We start from the raw sequence: 22887 nt of genomic DNA, 5'->3' as shown, positions 1-22887 counted from the left end.
GTAGTCCCGTCTCCCTTTTCTGTGCACCAATGTTCACCCCTTAATCGATGAAGTGATTAATAAAGATCATTTTGGTTGATTTTCAAGACATAAAAAGGTGATTTCGATTAGCGGCGAATGTATTACCAGACACAGGTGGAATTGTTGGAATACACGTATATAATACATAATTATATAACACGCGCTATATTTTCGTCCATGCACCCCCTACCTTTCGGGGCATCGTAGACCCCGTCCCCCTTTTCTGTGCACCAATGTTCACCCCTAAATCGATGAAGTGATTAATAAAGATCAATTTGGTTGATTTTCAAGACATAACATGGTGATTTCGATTAGCGGCGAATGTATTACCAGACCAAAGTGGAAGTGTTGGAATACACGTATATAATACATAATTATATAACACGCGCTATATTTTCGTCCATGCACCCCCTACCTTTCGGGGCATCGTAGACCCCGTCCCCCTTTTCTGTGCACCAATGTTCACCCCCAAATCGATGAAGTGATTAATAAAGATCAATTTGGTCGATTTTCAAGACATAAAAAGGTGATTTCGATTAGCGGCGAATGTATTACCAGACCAAAGTGGAATTGTTGGAATACACGTATATAATACATAATTATATAACACGCGCTATATTTCCGTCCATGCACCCCCTACCTTTCGGGGCATCGTAGACCCCGTCCCCCTTTTCTGTGCACCAATGTGAACCCCTAAATCGATGAAGTGATTAATAAAGATCAATTTGGTTGATTTTCAAGACATAAAATGGTGATTTCGATTAGCGGCGAATGTATTACCAGACCAAAGTGGAATTGTTGGAATACACGTATATAATACATAATTATATAACACGCGCTATATTTTCGTCCATGCACCCCCTTCCTTTCGGGGCATCGTAGACCCAGTCCCCCTTTTCTGTGCACCAATGTTCACCCCTAAATCGATGAAGTGATTAATAAAGATCAATTTGGTTGATTTTCAAGACATAAAATGGTGATTTCGATTAGCGGCGAATGTATTACCAGACCAAAGTGGAATTGTTGGAATACACGTATATAATACATAATTATATAACACGCGCTATATTTTCGTCCATGCACCCCCTTCCTTTCGGGGCATCGTAGACCCCGTCCCCCTTTTCTGTGCACCAATGTTCACCCCTAAATCGATGAAGTGATTAATAAAGATCAATTTGGTTGATTTTCAAGACATAAAATGGTGATTTCGATTAGCGGCGAATGTATTACCAGACCAAAGTGGAATTGTTGGAATACACGTATATAATACATAATTATATAACACGCGCTATATTTTCGTCCATGCACCCCCTACCTTTCGGGGCATCGTAGACCCCGTCCCCCTTTTCTGTGCACCAATGTTCACCCCTAAATCGATGAAGTGATTAATAAAGATCAATTCGGTTGATTTTCAAGACATAAAAAGGTGATTTCGATTAGCGGCGAATGTATTACCAGACCAAAGTGGAATTGTTGGAATACACGTATATAATACATAATTATATAACACGCGCTATATTTTCGTCCATGCACCCCCTACCTTTCGGGGCATCTTAGACCCCGTCCCCCTTTTCTTTGCACCAATGTTCACCCCTAAATCGATGAAGTGATTAATAAAGATCAATTTGGTTGATTTTCAAGACATAAAATGGTGATTTCGATTAGCGGCGAATGTATTACCAGACCAAAGTGGAATTGTTGGAATACACGTATATAATACATAATTATATAACACGCGCTATATTTTCGTCCATGCACCCCCTACCTTTCGGGGCATCGTAGACCCCGTCCCCCTTTTCTGTGCACCAATGTTCACCCCTAAATCGATGAAGTGATTAGTAAAGATCAATTTGGTTGATTTTCAAGACATAAAATGGTGATTTCGATTAGCGGCGAATGTATTACCAGACCAAAGTGGAATTGTTGGAATACACGTATATAATACATAATTATATAACACGCGCTATATTTTCGTCCATGCACCCCCTACCTTTCGGGGGATCGTAGACCCCGTCCCCCTTTTCTGTGCACCAATGTTCACCCCTAAATCGATGAAGTGATTAAAAAAGATCAATTTGGTTGATTTACAAGACATAAAATGGTGATTTCGATTAGCGGCGAATGTATTACCAGACCAAAGTGGAATTGTTGGAATACACGTATATATTACATAATTATATAACACGCGCTATATTTTCGTCCATGCACCCCCTACCTTTCGGGGCATCGTAGACCCCGTCCCCCTTTTCTGTGCACAAATGTTCACCCCTAAATCGATGAAGTGATTAATAAAGATCATTTTGGTTGATTTTCAAGACATAAAAAGGTGATTTCGATTAGCGGCGAATGTATTACCAGACACAGGTGGAATTGTTGGAATACACGTATATAATACATAATTATATAACACGCGCTATATTTTCGTCCATGCACCCCCTACCTTTCGGGGCATCGTAGACCCCGTCCCCCTTTTCTGTGCACCAATGTTCACCCCTAAATCGATGAAGTGATTAATAAAGATCAATTTGGTTGATTTTCAAGACATAACATGGTGATTTCGATTAGCGGCGAATGTATTACCAGACCAAAGTGGAAGTGTTGGAATACACGTATATAATACATAATTATATAACACGCGCTATATTTTCGTCCATGCACCCACTACCTTTCGGGGCATCGTAGACCCCGTCCCCCTTTTCTGTGCACCAATGTTCACCCCTAAATCGATGAAGTGATTAATAAAGATCAATTTGGTTGATTTTCAAGACATAAAATGGTGATTTCGATTAGCGGCGAATGTATTACCAGACCAAAGTGGAATTGTTGGAATACACGTATATAATACATAATTATATAACACGCGCTATATTTTCGTCCATGCACCCCCTTCCTTTCGGGGCATCGTAGACCCCGTCCCCCTTTTCTGTGCACCAATGTTCACCCCTAAATCGATGAAGTGATTAATAAAGATCAATTTGGTTGATTTTCAAGACATAAAATGGTGATTTCGATTAGCGGCGAATGTATTACCAGACCAAAGTGGAATTGTTGGAATACACGTATATAATACATAATTATATAACACGCGCTATATTTTCGTCCATGCACCCCCTACATTTCGGGGCATCGTAGACCCCGTCCCCCTTTTCTGTGCACCAATGTTCACCCCTAGATCGATGAAGTGATTTATAAAGATCAATTTGGTCGATTTTCAAGACATAAAAAGGTGATTTCGATTAGCGGCGAATGTATTACCAGACCGAAGTGGAATTGTTGGAATACACGTATATAATACATAATTATATAACACGCGCTATATTTTCGTCCATGCACCCCCTACCTTTTGGGGCATCGGAGACCCCGTCCCCCTTTTCTGTGCACCAATGTTTACCCCTAAATCGATGAAGTGATTAATAAAGATCAATTTGGTTGATTTTCAAGACATAAAATGGTGATTTCGATTAGCGGCGAATGTATTACCAGACCAAAGTGGAATTGTTGGAATACACGTATATAATACATAATTATATAACACGCGCTATATTTTCGTCCATGCACCCCCTACTTTTCGGGGCATCGTAGACCCCGTCCCCCTTTTCTGTGCACCAATGTTCACCCCTAAATCGATGAAGTGATTAATAAAGATCAATTTGGTTGATTTTCAAGACATAAAATGGTGATTTCGATTAGCGGCGAATGTATTACCAGACCAAAGTGGAATTGTTGGAATACACGTATATAATATATAATTATATAACACGCGCTATATTTTCGTCCAGGCACCCCCTACCTTTCGGGGCATCGTAGACCCCGTCCCCCTTTTCTGTGCACCAATGTTCACCCCTAAATCGATGAAGTGATTAATAAAGATCAATTTGGTTGATTTTCAAGACATAAAAAGGTGATTTCGATTAGCGGCGAATGTATTAGCAGACCAAAGTGGAATTGTTGGAATACACGTATATAATACATAATTATATAACACGCGCTATATTTTCGTCCATGCACCCACTACCTTTCGGGGCATCGTAGACCCCGTCCCCCTTTTCTGTGCACCAATGTTCACCCCTAAATCGATGAAGTGATTAATAAAGATCAATTTGGTTGATTTTCAAGACATAAAATGGTGATTTCGATTAGCGGCGAATGTATTACCAGACCAAAGTGGAATTGTTGGAATACACGTATATAATACATAATTATATAACACGCGCTATATTTTCGTCCATGCACCCCCTACCTTTCGGGGCATCGTAGACCCCGTCCCCCTTTTCTGTGCACCAATGTTCACCCCTAAATCGATGAAGTGATTAATAAAGATCAATTTGGTTGATTTTCAAGACATAAAATGGTGATTTCGATTAGCGGCGAATGTATTACCAGACCAAAGTGGAATTGTTGGAATACACGTATATAATATATAATTATATAACACGCGCTATATTTTCGTCCATGCACCCCCTACATTTCGGGGCATCGTAGACCCCGTCCCCCTTTTCTGTGCACCAATGTTCACCCCTAAATCGATGAAGTGATTAATAAAGATCAATTTGGTTGATTTTCAAGACATAAAATGGTGATTTCGATTAGCGGCGAATGTATTACCAGACCAAAGTGGAATTGTTGGAATACACGTATATAATACATAATTATATAACACGCGCTATATTTTCGTCCATGCACCCCCTACCTTTCGGGGCATCGTAGTTCCCCCGTCCCCCTTTTCTGTGCACCAATGTTCACCCCTAGATCGATGAAGTGATTTATAAAGATCATTTTGGTCGATTTTCAAGACATAAAAAGGTGATTTCGATTAGCGGCGAATGTATTACCAGACCAAAGTGGAATTGTTGGAATACACGTATATAATACATAATTATATAACACGCGCTATATTTTCGTCCATGCACCCCCTACATTTCGGGGCATCGTAGACCCCGTCCCCCTTTTCTCTGAACCAATGTTCACCCCTAAATCGATGAAGAGATTAATAAAGATCAATTTGGTTGATTTTCAAGACATAAAATGGTGATTTCGATTAGCGGCGAATGTATTACCAGACCAAAGTGGAATTGTTGGAATACACGTATATAATACATAATTATATAACACGCGCTATATTTTCGTCCATGCACCCCCTACCTTTCGGGGCATCGTAGACCCCGTCCCCCTTTTCTGTGCACCAATGTTCACCCTTAAATCGATGAAGTGATTAATAAAGATCAATTTGGTTGATTTTCAAGACATAAAATGGTGATTTCGATTAGCGGCGAATGTATTACCAGACCAAAGTGGAATTGTTGGAATACACGTATATAATACATAATAATATAACACGCGCTATATTTTCGTCCATGCACCCCCTACCTTTCGGGGCATCGTAGACCCCGTCCCCCTTTTCTCTGCACCAATGTTCACCCCTAAATCGATGAAGTGATTAATAAAGATCAATTTGCTTGATTTTCAAGACATAAAAAGGTGATTTCGATTAGCGGCGAATGTATTACCAGATCAAAGTGGAATTGTTGGAATACACGTATATAATACATAATTATATAACACGCGCCCTATTTTCGTCCATGCACCCCCTACCTTTCGGGGTATCGTAGACCCCGTCCCCCTTTTCTATGCACCAATGTTCACCCATAAATCGATGGAGTGATTAATAAAGATCAATTTGGTTGATTTTCAAGACATAAAAAGGTGATTTCGATTAGCGGCGAATGTATTACCAGACCAAAGTGGAATTGTTGGAATACACGTATATAATACATAATTATATAACACGCGCTATATTTTCGTCCATGCACCCCCTACCTTTCGGGGCATCGTAGACCCTGTCCCCCTTTTCTGTGCACCAATGTTCACCCCTAAATCGATAAAGTGATTAATAAAGATCAATTTGGTTGATTTTCAAGACATAAAATGGTGATTTCGATTAGCGGCGAATGTATTACCAGTCCAAAGTGGAATTGTTGGAATACACGTATATAATACATAATTATATAACACGCGCTATATTTTCGTCCATGCACCCCCTACCTTTCGGGGCATCGTAGACCCCGTCCCCCTTTTCTGTGCACCAATGTTCACCCCTAAATCGATGAAGTGATTAATAAAGATCAATTTGGTTTATTTTCAAGACATAAAATGGTGATTTCGATTAGCGGCGAATGTATTACCAGACCAAAGTGGAATTGTTGGAATACACGTATATAATACATAATTATATAACACGCGCTATATTTTCGTCCATGTACCCCCTACCTTTCGGGGCATCGTAGACCCCGTCCCCCTTTTCTGTGCACCAATGTTTACCCCTAAATCGATGAAGTGATTAATAAAGATCAATTTGGTTGATTTTCAAGACATAAAATGGTGATTTCGATTAGCGGCGAATGTATTACCAGACCAAAGTGGAATTGTTGGAATACACGTATAAAATACATAATTATATAACACGCGCTATATTTTCGTCCATGCACCCCCTACCTTTCGGGGCATCGTAGACCCTGTCTCCCTTTTCTGTGCACCAATGTTCACCCCTAAATCGATGAAGTGATTAATAAAGATCAATTTGGTTGATTTTCAAGACATAAAAAGGTGATTTCGATTAGCGGCGAATGTATTACCAGACCAAAGTGGAATTGTTGGAATACACGTATATAATACATAATTATATAACACGCGCTATATTTTCGTCCATGCACCCCCTACCTTTCGGGGCATCGTAGACCCCGTCCCCCTTTTCTGTGCACAAATGTTCACCCCTGAATAGATGAAGTGATTAATAAAGATCAATTTTGTTGATTTTCAAGACATAATATGGTGATTTCGATTAGCGGCGAATGTATTACCAGACCAAAGTGGAATTGTTGGAATACACGTATATAATACATAATTATATAACACGCGCTATATTTTCGTCCATGCACCCCCTACCTTTCGGGGCATCGTAGACCCCGTCCCCCTTTTCTATGCACCAATATTTACCCCTAGATCGATGAAGTGATAAATAAAGATCAATTTGGTTGATTTTCAAGACATGAAAAGGTGATTTCGATTAGCGGCGAATGTATTACCAGACCAAAGTGGAATTGTTGGAATACACGTATATAATACATAATTATATAACACGCGCTATATTTTCGTCCATGCACCCCCTACCTTTCGGGGCATCGTAGACCCCGTCCCCCTTTTCTGTGCACCAATGTTCACCCCTAAATCGATGAAGTGATTAATAAAGATCAATTTGGTTGATTTTCAAGACATAAAAAGGTGATTTCGATTAGCGGCGAATGTATTACCAGACCAAAGTGGAATTGTTGGAATACACGTATATAATACATAATTATATAACACGCGCCCTATTTTCGTCCATGCACCCCCTACCTTTTGGGGCATCGTAGACCCCGTCCCCCTTTTCTGTGCACCAATGTTCATTCCTAAATCGATGAAGTGATTAATAAAGATCAATTTGCTTGATTTTCAAGACATAAAAAGGTGATTTCGATTAGCGGCGAATGTATTACCAGATCAAAGTGGAATTGTTGGAATACACGTATATAATACATAATTATATAACACGCGCCCTATTTTCGTCCATGCACCCCCTACCTTTCGGGGCATCGTAGACCCCGTCCCCCTTTTCTATGCACCAATGTTCACCCCTAAATCGATGGAGTGATTAATAAAGATCAATTTGGTTGATTTTCAAGACATAAAAAGGTGATTTCGATTAGCGGCGAATGTATTACCAGACCAAAGTGGAATTGTTGGAATACACGTATATAATACATAATTATATAACACGCGCTATATTTTCGTCCATGCACCCCCTACCTTTCGGGGCATCGTAGACCCTGTCCCCCTTTTCTGTGCACCAATGTTCACCCCTAAATCGATAAAGTGATTAATAAAGATCAATTTGGTTGATTTTCAAGACATAAAATGGTGATTTCGATTAGCGGCGAATGTATTACCAGACCAAAGTGGAATTGTTGGAATACACGTATATAATACATAATTATATAACACGCGCTATATTTTCGTCCATGCACCCCCTACCTTTCGGGGCATCGTAGACCCCGTCCCCCTTTTCTGTGCACCAATGTTCACCCCTAAATCGATGAAGTGATTGATAAAGATCAATTTGGTTTATTTTCAAGACATAAAATGGTGATTTCGATTAGCGGCGAATGTATTACCAGACCAAAGTGGAATTGTTGGAATACACGTATATAATACATAATTATATAACACGCGCTATATTTTCGTCCATGTACCCCCTACCTTTCGGGGCATCGTAGACCCCGTCCCCCTTTTCTGTGCACCAATGTTTACCCCTAAATCGATGAAGTGATTAATAAAGATCAATTTGGTTGATTTTCAAGACATAAAATGGTGATTTCGATTAGCGGCGAATGTATTACCAGACCAAAGTGGAATTGTTGGAATACACGTATAAAATACATAATTATATAACACGCGCTATATTTTCGTCCATGCACCCCCTACCTTTCGGGGCATCGTAGACCCTGTCTCCCTTTTCTGTGCACCAATGTTCACCCCTAAATCGATGAAGTGATTAATAAAGATCAATTTGGTTGATTTTCAAGACATAAAATGGTGATTTCGATTAGCGGCGAATGTATTACCAGACCAAAGTGGAATTGTTGGAATACATGTATATAATACATAATTATATGACTCGCGCTATATTTTCGTCCATGCACCCCCTACCTTTCGGGGCATCGTAGACCCCGTCCCCCTTTTCTGTGCACCAATGTTCACCCCTAAATCGATGAAGTGATTAATAAAGATCAATTTGGTTGATTTTCAAGACATAAAAAGGTGATTTCGATTAGCGGCGAATGTATTACCAGACCAAAGTGGAATTGTTGGAATACACGTATATAATACATAATTATATAACACGCGCTATATTTTCGTCCATGCACCCCCTACCTTTCGGGGCATCCAAGACCCTGTCTCCCTTTTCTGTGCACCAATGTTCACCCCTAAATCGATGAAGTGATTAATAAAGATCAATTTGGTTGATTTTCAAGACATAAAAAGGTGATTTCGATTAGCGGCGAATGTATTTTCAGACCAAAGTGGAATTGTTGGAATACACGTATATAATACATAATTATATAACATGCGCTATATTTTCGTCCATGCACCCCCTACCTTTCGGGGCATCGTAGACCCCGTCCCCCTTTTCTGTGCACCAATGTTCACCCTTAAATCGATGAAGTGATTAATAAAGATCAATTTGGTTGATTTTCAAGACATAAAATGGTGATTTCGATTAGCGGCGAATGTATTACCAGACCAAAGTGGAATTGTTGGAATACACGTATATAATACATAATAATATAACACGCGCTATATTTTCGTCCATGCACCCCCTACCTTTCGGGGCATCGTAGACCCCGTCCCCCTTTTCTCTGCACCAATGTTCACCCCTAAATCGATGAAGTGATTAATAAAGATCAATTTGCTTGATTTTCAAGACATAAAAAGGTGATTTCGATTAGCGGCGAATGTATTACCAGATCAAAGTGGAATTGTTGGAATACACGTATATAATACATAATTATATAACACGCGCCCTATTTTCGTCCATGCACCCCCTACCTTTCGGGGTATCGTAGACCCCGTCCCCCTTTTCTATGCACCAATGTTCACCCATAAATCGATGGAGTGATTAATAAAGATCAATTTGGTTGATTTTCAAGACATAAAAAGGTGATTTCGATTAGCGGCGAATGTATTACCAGACCAAAGTGGAATTGTTGGAATACACGTATATAATACATAATTATATAACACGCGCTATATTTTCGTCCATGCACCCCCTACCTTTCGGGGCATCGTAGACCCTGTCCCCCTTTTCTGTGCACCAATGTTCACCCCTAAATCGATAAAGTGATTAATAAAGATCAATTTGGTTGATTTTCAAGACATAAAATGGTGATTTCGATTAGCGGCGAATGTATTACCAGACCAAAGTGGAATTGTTGGAATACACGTATATAATACATAATTATATAACACGCGCTATATTTTCGTCCATGCACCCCCTACCTTTCGGGGCATCGTAGACCCCGTCCCCCTTTTCTGTGCACCAATGTTCACCCCTAAATCGATGAAGTGATTAATAAAGATCAATTTGGTTTATTTTCAAGACATAAAATGGTGATTTCGATTAGCGGCGAATGTATTACCAGACCAAAGTGGAATTGTTGGAATACACGTATATAATACATAATTATATAACACGCGCTATATTTTCGTCCATGTACCCCCTACCTTTCGGGGCATCGTAGACCCCGTCCCCCTTTTCTGTGCACCAATGTTTACCCCTAAATCGATGAAGTGATTAATAAAGATCAATTTGGTTGATTTTCAAGACATAAAATGGTGATTTCGATTAGCGGCGAATGTATTACCAGACCAAAGTGGAATTGTTGGAATACACGTATAAAATACATAATTATATAACACGCGCTATATTTTCGTCCATGCACCCCCTACCTTTCGGGGCATCGTAGACCCTGTCTCCCTTTTCTGTGCACCAATGTTCACCCCTAAATCGATGAAGTGATTAATAAAGATCAATTTGGTTGATTTTCAAGACATAAAAAGGTGATTTCGATTAGCGGCGAATGTATTACCAGACCAAAGTGGAATTGTTGGAATACACGTATATAATACATAATTATATAACACGCGCTATATTTTCGTCCATGCACCCCCTACCTTTCGGGGCATCGTAGACCCCGTCCCCCTTTTCTGTGCACAAATGTTCACCCCTGAATAGATGAAGTGATTAATAAAGATCAATTTTGTTGATTTTCAAGACATAATATGGTGATTTCGATTAGCGGCGAATGTATTACCAGACCAAAGTGGAATTGTTGGAATACACGTATATAATACATAATTATATAACACGCGCTATATTTTCGTCCATGCACCCCCTACCTTTCGGGGCATCGTAGACCCCGTCCCCCTTTTCTATGCACCAATATTTACCCCTAGATCGATGAAGTGATAAATAAAGATCAATTTGGTTGATTTTCAAGACATGAAAAGGTGATTTCGATTAGCGGCGAATGTATTACCAGACCAAAGTGGAATTGTTGGAATACACGTATATAATACATAATTATATAACACGCGCTATATTTTCGTCCATGCACCCCCTACCTTTCGGGGCATCGTAGACCCCGTCCCCCTTTTCTGTGCACCAATGTTCACCCCTAAATCGATGAAGTGATTAATAAAGATCAATTTGGTTGATTTTCAAGACATAAAAAGGTGATTTCGATTAGCGGCGAATGTATTACCAGACCAAAGTGGAATTGTTGGAATACACGTATATAATACATAATTATATAACACGCGCCCTATTTTCGTCCATGCACCCCCTACCTTTTGGGGCATCGTAGACCCCGTCCCCCTTTTCTGTGCACCAATGTTCACCCCTAAATCGATGAAGTGATTAATAAAGATCAATTTGCTTGATTTTCAAGACATAAAAAGGTGATTTCGATTAGCGGCGAATGTATTACCAGATCAAAGTGGAATTGTTGGAATACACGTATATAATACATAATTATATAACACGCGCCCTATTTTCGTCCATGCACCCCCTACCTTTCGGGGCATCGTAGACCCCGTCCCCCTTTTCTATGCACCAATGTTCACCCCTAAATCGATGGAGTGATTAATAAAGATCAATTTGGTTGATTTTCAAGACATAAAAAGGTGATTTCGATTAGCGGCGAATGTATTACCAGACCAAAGTGGAATTGTTGGAATACACGTATATAATACATAATTATATAACACGCGCTATATTTTCGTCCATGCACCCCCTACCTTTCGGGGCATCGTAGACCCTGTCCCCCTTTTCTGTGCACCAATGTTCACCCCTAAATCGATAAAGTGATTAATAAAGATCAATTTGGTTGATTTTCAAGACATAAAATGGTGATTTCGATTAGCGGCGAATGTATTACCAGACCAAAGTGGAATTGTTGGAATACACGTATATAATACATAATTATATAACACGCGCTATATTTTCGTCCATGCACCCCCTACCTTTCGGGGCATCGTAGACCCCGTCCCCCTTTTCTGTGCACCAATGTTCACCCCTAAATCGATGAAGTGATTGATAAAGATCAATTTGGTTTATTTTCAAGACATAAAATGGTGATTTCGATTAGCGGCGAATGTATTACCAGACCAAAGTGGAATTGTTGGAATACACGTATATAATACATAATTATATAACACGCGCTATATTTTCGTCCATGTACCCCCTACCTTTCGGGGCATCGTAGACCCCGTCCCCCTTTTCTGTGCACCAATGTTTACCCCTAAATCGATGAAGTGATTAATAAAGATCAATTTGGTTGATTTTCAAGACATAAAATGGTGATTTCGATTAGCGGCGAATGTATTACCAGACCAAAGTGGAATTGTTGGAATACACGTATAAAATACATAATTATATAACACGCGCTATATTTTCGTCCATGCACCCCCTACCTTTCGGGGCATCGTAGACCCTATCTCCCTTTTCTGTGCACCAATGTTCACCCCTAAATCGATGAAGTGATTAATAAAGATCAATTTGGTTGATTTTCAAGACATAAAATGGTGATTTCGATTAGCGGCGAATGTATTACCAGACCAAAGTGGAATTGTTGGAATACATGTATATAATACATAATTATATGACACGCGCTATATTTTCGTCCATGCACCCCCTACCTTTCGGGGCATCGTAGACCCCGTCCCCCTTTTCTGTGCACCAATGTTCACCCCTAAATCGATGAAGTGATTAATAAAGATCAATTTGGTTGATTTTCAAGACATAAAAAGGTGATTTCGATTAGCGGCGAATGTATTACCAGACCAAAGTGGAATTGTTGGAATACACGTATATAATACATAATTATATAACACGCGCTATATTTTCGTCCATGCACCCCCTACCTTTCGGGGCATCGTAGACCCTGTCTCCCTTTTCTGTGCACCAATGTTCACCCCTAAATCGATGAAGTGATTAATAAAGATCAATTTGGTTGATTTTCAAGACATAAAAAGGTGATTTCGATTAGCGGCGAATGTATTACCAGACCAAAGTGGAATTGTTGGAATACACGTATATAATACATAATTATATAACATGCGCTATATTTTCGTCCATGCACCCCCTACCTTTCGGGGCATCGTAGACCCCGTCCCCTTTTTCTGTGCACCAATGTTCACCCCTAAATCGATGAAGTGATTTATAAAGATCAATTTGGTCGTTTTCAAGACATAAAAAGGTGATTTCGATTAGCGGCGAATGTATTACCAGACCAAAGTGGAATTGTTGGAATACACGTATATAATACATAATTATATAACACGCGCTATATTTTCGTCCATGCACCCCCTACCTTTCGGGGCATCGTAGACCCCGTCCCCCTTTTCTGTGCACCAATGTTCACCCCTAAATCGATGAAGTGATTAATAAAGATCAATTTGGTTGATTTTCAAGACATAAAATGGTGATTTCGATTAGCGGCGAATGTATTACCAGACCAAAGTGGAATTGTTGGAATACATCTATATAATACATAATTATATGACACGCGCTATATTTTCGTCCATGCACCCCCTACCTTTCGGGGCATCGTAGACCCCGTCCCCCTTTTCTTTGCACCAATGTTCACCCCTAAATCGATGAAGTGATTAATAAAGATCAATTTGGTTGAATTTCAAGCCATAAAAAGGTGATTTCGATTAGCGGCGAATGTATTACCCGACCAAAGTGGAATTGTTGGAATACACGTATATAATACATAATTATATAACACGCGCTATATTTTCGTCCATGCACCCCCTACCTTTCGGGGCATCGTAGACCCCGTCCCCCTTTTCTGTGCACCAATGTTCACCCCTAAATCGATGAAGTGATTAATAAAGATCAATTTGGTTGATTTTCAAGACATAAAAAGGTGATTTCGATTAGCGGCGAATGTATTACCAGACCAAAGTGGAATTGTTGGAATACACGTATATAACACATAATTATATAACACGCGCTATATTTTCGTCCATGTACCCCCTACCTTTCGGGGCATCGTAGACCCCGTCCCCCTTTTCTGTGCACCAATGTTTACCCCTAAATCGATGAAGTGATTAATGAAGATCAATTTGGTTGATTTTCAAGACATAAAATGGTGATTTCGATTAGCGGCGAATGTATTACCAGACCAAAGTGGAATTGTTGGAATACACGTATAAAATACATAATTATATAACACGCGCTATATTTTCGTCCATGCACCCCCTACCTTTCGGGGCATCGTAGACCCTGTCTCCCTTTTCTGTGCACCAATGTTCACCCCTAAATCGATGAAGTGATTAATAAAGATCAATTTGGTTGATTTTCAAGACATAAAATTGTGATTTCGATTAGCGGCGAATGTATTACCAGACCAAAGTGGAATTGTTGGAATACATGTATATAATACATAATTATATGACACGCGCTATATTTTCGTCCATGCACCCCCTACCTTTCGGGGCATCGTAGACCCCGTCCCCCTTTTCTGTGCACCAATGTTCACCCCTAAATAGATGAAGTGATTAATAAAGATCAATTTGGTTGATTTTGAAGACATAAAAAGGTGATTTCGATTAGCGGCGAATGTATTACCAGACCAAAGTGGAATTGTTGGAATACACGTATATAATACATAATTATATAACACGCGCTATATTTTCGTCCACGCACCCCCTACCTTTCGGGGCATCGTAGACCCTGTCTCCCTTTTCTGTGCACCAATGTTCACCCCTAAATCGATGAAGTGATTAATAAAGATCAATTTGGTTGATTTTCAAGACATAAAATGGTGATTTCGATTAGCGGCGAATGTATTACCAGACCAAAGTGGAATTGTTGGAATACACGTATATAATACATAATTATATGACACGCGCTATATTTTCGTCCATGCACCCCCTACCTTTCGGGGCATCGTAGACCCCGTCCCCCTTTTCTGTGCACCAATGTTCACCCCTAAATCGATGAAGTGATTAATAAAGATCAATTTGGTTGATTTTCAAGACATAAAAAGGTGATTTCGATTAGCGGCGAATGTATTACCAGACCAAAGTGGAATTGTAGGAATACACGTATATAATACATAATTATATAACACGCGCTATATTTTCGTCCATGCACCCCCTACCTTTTGGGGCATCGTAGACCCCGTCCCCCTTTTCTGTGCACCAATGTTCACCCCTAGATCGATGAAGTGATTTATAAAGATCAATTTGGTCGATTTTCAAGACATAAAAAGGTGATTTCGATTAGCGGCGAATGTATTACCAGACCAAAGTGGAATTGTTGGAATACACGTATATAATACATAATTATATAACACGCGCTATATTTTCGTCCATGCACCCCCTACCTTTCGGGGCATCGTAGACCCCGTCCCCCTTTTCTGTGCACCAATGTTCACCCCTAAATCGATGAAGTGATTAATAAAGATCAATTTGGTTGATTTTCAACACATAAAATGGTGATTTCGATTAGCGGCGAATGTATTACCAGACCAAAGTGGAATTGTTGGAATACACGTATATAATACATAATTATATAACACGCGCTATATTTTCGTCCATGCACCCCCTACCTTTCGGGGCATCGTAGACCCTGTCTCCCTTTTCTGTGCACCAATGTTCACCCCTAAATCGATGAAGTGATTAATAAAGATCAATTTGGTTGATTTTCAAGACATAAAATGGTGATTTCGATTAGCGGCGAATGTATTACCAGACCAAAGTGGAATTGTTGGAATACATCTATATAATACATAATTATATGACACGCGCTATATTTTCGTCCATGCACCCCCTACCTTTCGGGGCATCGTAGACCCCGTCCCCCTTTTCTTTGCACCAATGTTCACCCCTAAATCGATGAAGTGATTAATAAAGATCAATTTGGTTGAATTTCAAGCCATAAAAAGGTGATTTCGATTAGCGGCGAATGTATTACCCGACCAAAGTGGAATTGTTGGAATACACGTATATAATACATAATTATATAACACGCGCTATATTTTCGTCCATGCACCCCCTACCTTTCGGGGCATCGTAGACCCCGTCCCCCTTTTCTGTGCACCAATGTTCACCCCTAAATCGATGAAGTGATTAATAAAGATCAATTTGGTTGATTTTCAAGACATAAAATGGTGATTTCGATTAGCGGCGAATGTATTACCAGACCAAAGTGGAATTGTTGGAATACATCTATATAATACATAATTATATGACACGCGCTATATTTTCGTCCATGCACCCCCTACCTTTCGGGGCATCGTAGACCCCGTCCCCCTTTTCTTTGCACCAATGTTCACCCCTAAATCGATGAAGTGATTAATAAAGATCAATTTGGTTGAATTTCAAGCCATAAAAAGGTGATTTCGATTAGCGGCGAATGTATTACCCGACCAAAGTGGAATTGTTGGAATACACGTATATAATACATAATTATATAACACGCGCTATATTTTCGTCCATGCACCCCCTACCTTTCGGGGCATCGTAGACCCCGTCCCCCTTTTCTGTGCACCAATGTTCACCCCTAAATCGATGAAGTGATTAATAAAGATCAATTTGGTTGATTTTCAAGACATAAAAAGGTGATTTCGATTAGCGGCGAATGTATTACCAGACCAAAGTGGAATTGTTGGAATACACGTATATAATACATAATTATATAACACGCGCTATATTTTCGTCCATGTACCCCCTACCTTTCGGGGCATCGTAGACCCCGTCCCCCTTTTCTGTGCACCAATGTTTACCCCTAAATCGATGAAGTGATTAATGAAGATCAATTTGGTTGATTTTCAAAACATAAAATGGTGATTTCGATTAGCGGCGAATGTATTACCAGACCAAAGTGGAATTGTTGGAATACACGTATAAAATACATAATTATATAACACGCGCTATATTTTCGTCCATGCACCCCCTACCTTTCGGGGCATCGTAGACCCTGTCTCCCTTTTCTGTGCACCAATGTTCACCCCTAAATCGATGAAGTGATTAATAAAGATCAATTTGGTTGATTTTCAAGACATAAAATTGTGATTTCGATTAGCGGCGAATGTATTACCAGACCAAAGTGGAATTGTTGGAATACATGTATATAATACATAATTATATGACACGCGCTATATTTTCGTCCATGCACCCCCTACCTTTCGGGGCATCGTAGACCCCGTCCCCCTTTTCTGTGCACCAATGTTCACCCCTAAATCGATGAAGTGATTAATAAAGATCAATTTGGTTGATTTTGAAGACATAAAAAGGTGATTTCGATTAGCGGCGAATGTATTACCAGACCAAAGTGGAATTGTTGGAATACACGTATATAATACATAATTATATAACACGCGCTATATTTTCGTCCACGCACCCCCTACCTTTCGGGGCATCGTAGACCCTGTCTCCCTTTTCTGTGCACCAATGTTCACCCCTAAATCGATGAAGTGATTAATAAAGATCAATTTGGTTGATTTTCAAGACATAAAATGGTGATTTCGATTAGCGGCGAATGTATTACCAGACCAAAGTGGAATTGTTGGAATACACGTATATAATACATAATTATATGACACGCGCTATATTTTCGTCCATGCACCCCCTACCTTTCGGGGCATCGTAGACCCCGTCCCCCTTTTCTGTGCACCAATGTTCACCCCTAAATCGATGAAGTGATTAATAAAGATCAATTTGGTTGATTTTCAAGACATAAAAAGGTGATTTCGATTAGCGGCGAATGTATTACCAGACCAAAGTGGAATTGTAGGAATACACGTATATAATACATAATTATATAACACGCGCTATATTTTCGTCCATGCACCCCCTACCTTTTGGGGCATCGTAGACCCCGTCCCCCTTTTCTGTGCACCAATGTTCACCCCTAGATCGATGAAGTGATTTATAAAGATCAATTTGGTCGATTTTCAAGACATAAAAAGGTGATTTCGATTAGCGGCGAATGTATTACCAGACCAAAGTGGAATTGTTGGAATACACGTATATAATACATAATTATATAACACGCGCTATATTTTCGTCCATGCACCCCCTACCTTTCGGGGCATCGTAGACCCCGTCCCCCTTTTCTGTGCACCAATGTTCACCCCTAAATCGATGAAGTGATTAATAAAGATCAATTTGGTTGATTTTCAACACATAAAATGGTGATTTCGATTAGCGGCGAATGTATTACCAGACCAAAGTGGAATTGTTGGAATACACGTATATAATACATAATTATATAACACGCGCTATATTTTCGTCCATGCACCCCCTACCTTTCGGGGCATCGTAGACCCTGTCTCCCTTTTCTGTGCACCAATGTTCACCCCTAAATCGATGAAGTGATTAATAAAGATCAATTTGGTTGATTTTCAAGACATAAAATGGTGATTTCGATTAGCGGCGAATGTATTACCAGACCAAAGTGGAATTGTTGGAATACATCTATATAATACATAATTATATGACACGCGCTATATTTTCGTCCATGCACCCCCTACCTTTCGGGGCATCGTAGACCCCGTCCCCCTTTTCTTTGCACCAATGTTCACCCCTAAATCGATGAAGTGATTAATAAAGATCAATTTGGTTGAATTTCAAGCCATAAAAAGGTGATTTCGATTAGCGGCGAATGTATTACCCGACCAAAGTGGAATTGTTGGAATACACGTATATAATACATAATTATATAACACGCGCTATATTTTCGTCCATGCACCCCCTACCTTTCGGGGCATCGTAGACCCCGTCCCCCTTTTCTGTGCACCAATGTTCACCCCTAAATCGATGAAGTGATTTATGAAGATCAATTTGGTTGATTTTCAAGACATAAAATGGTGATTTCGATTAGCGGCGAATGTATTACCAGACCAAAGTGGAATTGTTGGAATACACGTATATAATACATAATTATATAACACGCGCTATATTTTCGTCCATGCACCCCCTACCTTTCGGGGCATCGTAGACCCCGTCCCCCTTTTCTCTGCACCAATGTTCACCCCTAAACCGATGAAGTGATTAATAAAGATCAATTTGGTTGATTTTCAAGACATAAAATGGTGATTTTGATTAGCGGCGAATGTATTACCAGACCAAAGTGGAATTGTTGGAATACACGTATATAATACATAATTATATAACACGCGCTATATTTTCGTCCATGCACCCCCTACGTTTCGGGGCATCGTAGACCCCGTCCCCCTTTTCTGTGCACCAATGTTTACCCCTAAATCGATGAAGTGATTAATAAAGATCAATTTGGTTGATTTTCAAGACATAAAATGGTGATTTCGATTAGCGGCGAATGTATTACCAGACCAAAGTGGAATTGTTGGAATACACATATATAATACATAATTATATAACACGCGCTATATTTTCGTCCATGCACCCCCTACCTTTCGGGGCATCGTAGACCCCGTCCCCCTTTTCTGTGCGCCAATGTTCACCCCTAAATCGATGAAGTGATTAATAAAGATCAATTTGGTTGATTTTCAAGACATAAAATGGTGATTTCGATTAGCGGCGAATGTATTACCAGACCAAAGTGGAATTGTTGAAATACACGTATATAATACATAATTATATAACACGCGCTATATTTTCGTCCATGCACCCCCTACCTTTCGGGGCATCGTAGACCCTGTCCCCCTTTTCTGTGCACCAATGTTCACCCCTAAATCGATGAAGTGATTAATAAAGATCAATTTGGTTGATTTTCAAGACATAAAAAGGTGATTTCGATTAGCGGCGAATGTATTACCAGACCAAAGTGGAATTGTTGGAATACACGTATATAATACATAATTATATAACACGCGCTATATTTTCGTCCATGCACCCCCTACCTTTCGGGGCATCGTAGACCCCGTCCCCCTTTTCTGTGCACCAATGTTCACCCCTAAACCGATGAAGTGATTAATAAAGATCAATTTGGTTGATTTTCAAGACATAAAATGGTGATTTTGATTAGCGGCGAATGTATTACCAGACCAAAGTGGAATTGTTGGAATACACGTATATAATACATAATTATATAACACGCGCTATATTTTCGTCCATGCACCCCCTACCTTTCGGGGCATCGTAGACCCCGTCCCCCTTTTCTGTGCACCAATGTTTACCCCTAAATCGATGAAGTGATTAATAAAGATCAATTTGGTTGATTTTCAAGACATAAAATGGTGATTTCGATTAGCGGCGAATGTATTACCAGACCAAAGTGGAATTGTTGGAATACACGTATATAATACATAATTATATAACACGCGCTATATTTTCGTCCATGCACCCCCTACCTTTCGGGGCATCGTAGACCCCGTCCCCCTTTTCTGTGCACCAATGTTCACCCCTAAATCGATGAAGTGATTAATAAAGATCAATTTGGTTGATTTTCAAGACATAAAATGGTGATTTCGATTAGCGGCGAATGTATTACCAGACCAAAGTGGAATTGTTGGAATACACGTATATAATACATAATTATATAACACGCGCTATATTTTCGTCCATGCACCCCCTACCTTTCGGGGCATCGTAGACCCTGTCCCCCTTTTCTGTGCACCAATGTTCACCCCTAAATCGATGAAGTGATTAATAAAGATCAATTTGGTTGATTTTCAAGACATAAAATGGTGATTTCGATTAGCGGCGAATGTATTACCAGACCAAAGTGGAATTGTTGGAATACACGTATATAATACATAATTATATAACACGCGCTATATTTTCGTCCATGCACCCCCTACCTTTCGGGGCATCGTAGACCCCGTCCCCCTTTTCTGTGCACCAATGTTCACCCCTAAATCGATGAAGTGATTAATAAAGATCAATTTGGTTGATTTTCAAGACATAAAATGGTGATTTCGATTAGCGGCGAATGTATTAGCAGACCAAAGTGGAATTGTTGGAATACACGTATATAATACATAATTATATAACACGCGCTATATTTTCGTCCATGCACCCCCTACCTTTCGGGGCATCGTAGACCCCGTCCCCCTTTTCTGTGCACCAATGTTCACCCCTAAATCGATAAAGTGATTAATAAAGATCAATTTGGTTGATTTTCAAGACATAAAATGGTGATTTTGATTAGCGGCGAATGTATTACCAGACCAAAGTGGAATTGTTGGAATACACGTATATTATACATAATTATATAACACGCGCTATATTTTCGTCCATGCACCCCCTACCTTTCGGGGCATCGTAGACCCCGTCCCCCTTTTCTACGCACCAATGTTCACCCCTAGATCGATGAAGTGATTTAAAAAGATCAATTTGGTTGATTTTCAAGACATAAAAAGGTGATTTCGATTAGCGGCGAATGTATTACCAGACCAAAGTGGAATTGTTGGAATACACGTATATAATACATAATTATATAACACGCGCTATATTTTCGTCCATGCACCCCCTACCTTTCGGGGCATCGTAGACCCCGTCCCCCTTTTCTGTGCACCAATGTTCACCCCTAAATCGATGGAGTGATTAATAAAGATCAATTTGGTTGATTTTCAAGACATAAAATGGTGATTTTGATTAGCGGCGAATGTATTACCAGACCAAAGTGGAATTGTTGGAATACACGTATATTATACATAATTATATAACACGCGCTATATTTTCGTCCATGCACCCCCTACCTTTCGGGGCATCGTAGACCCCGTCCCCCTTTTCTGTGCACCAATGTTCACCCCTAAATCGATGAAGTGACAAAATAAAGATCAATTTGGTTGATTTTCAAAACATAAAATGGTGATTTCGATTAGCGGCGAATGTATTACCGGACCAAAGTGGAATTGTTGGAATACACGTATATAATACATAATTATATAACACGCGCTATATTTTCGTCCATGCACCCCCTACCTTTCGGGGCATCGTAGACCCTGTCTCCCTTTTCTGTGCACCAATGTTCACCCCTAAATCGATGAAGTGTTTAATAAAGATCAATTTGGTTGATTTTCAAGACATAAAATGGTGATTTCGATTAGCGGCGAATGTATTACCAGACCTAAGTGGAATTGTTGGAATACACGTATTTAATACATAATTATATAACACGCGCTATATTTTCGTCCATGCACCCCCTACCTTTCGGGGCATCGTAGACCCCGTCCCCCTTTTCTGTGCACCAATGTTCACCCCTAAATCGATGAAGTGATTAATAAAGATCAATATGGTTCATTTTCAAGACATAAAAAGGTGATTTCGACTAGCGGCGAATGTATTACCAGACCAAAGTGGAATTGTTGGAATACACGTATATAATACATAATTATATAACACGCGCTATATTTTCGTCCATGCACCCCCTACCTTTCGGGGCATCGTAGACCCCGTCCCCCTTTTCTGTGCACCAATGTTTACCCCTAAATCGATGAAGTGATTAATAAAGATCAATTTGGTCGATTTTCAAGACATAAAATGGTGATTTCGATTAGCGGCGAATGTTTTACCAGACCAAAGTGGAATTGTTGGAATACACGTATATAATACATAATTATATAACACGCGCTATATTTTCGTCCATGCACCCCCTACCTTTCGGGGCATCGTAGACCCCGTCCCCCTTTTCTGTGCACCAATGTTCACCCCTAAATCGATGAAGTGATTTATGAAGATCAATTTGGTTGATTTTCAAGACATTAAAAGGTGATTTCGATTAGCGGCGAATGTATTACCAGACCAAAGTGGAATTGTTGGAATACACGTATA

This window comes from Lytechinus pictus, chromosome 11 (assembly GCF_037042905.1).
Source record: "Lytechinus pictus isolate F3 Inbred chromosome 11, Lp3.0, whole genome shotgun sequence".
Lineage (NCBI taxonomy): Eukaryota > Metazoa > Echinodermata > Echinoidea > Temnopleuroida > Toxopneustidae > Lytechinus > Lytechinus pictus.
This window is presented reverse-complemented; position numbering follows the sequence as displayed.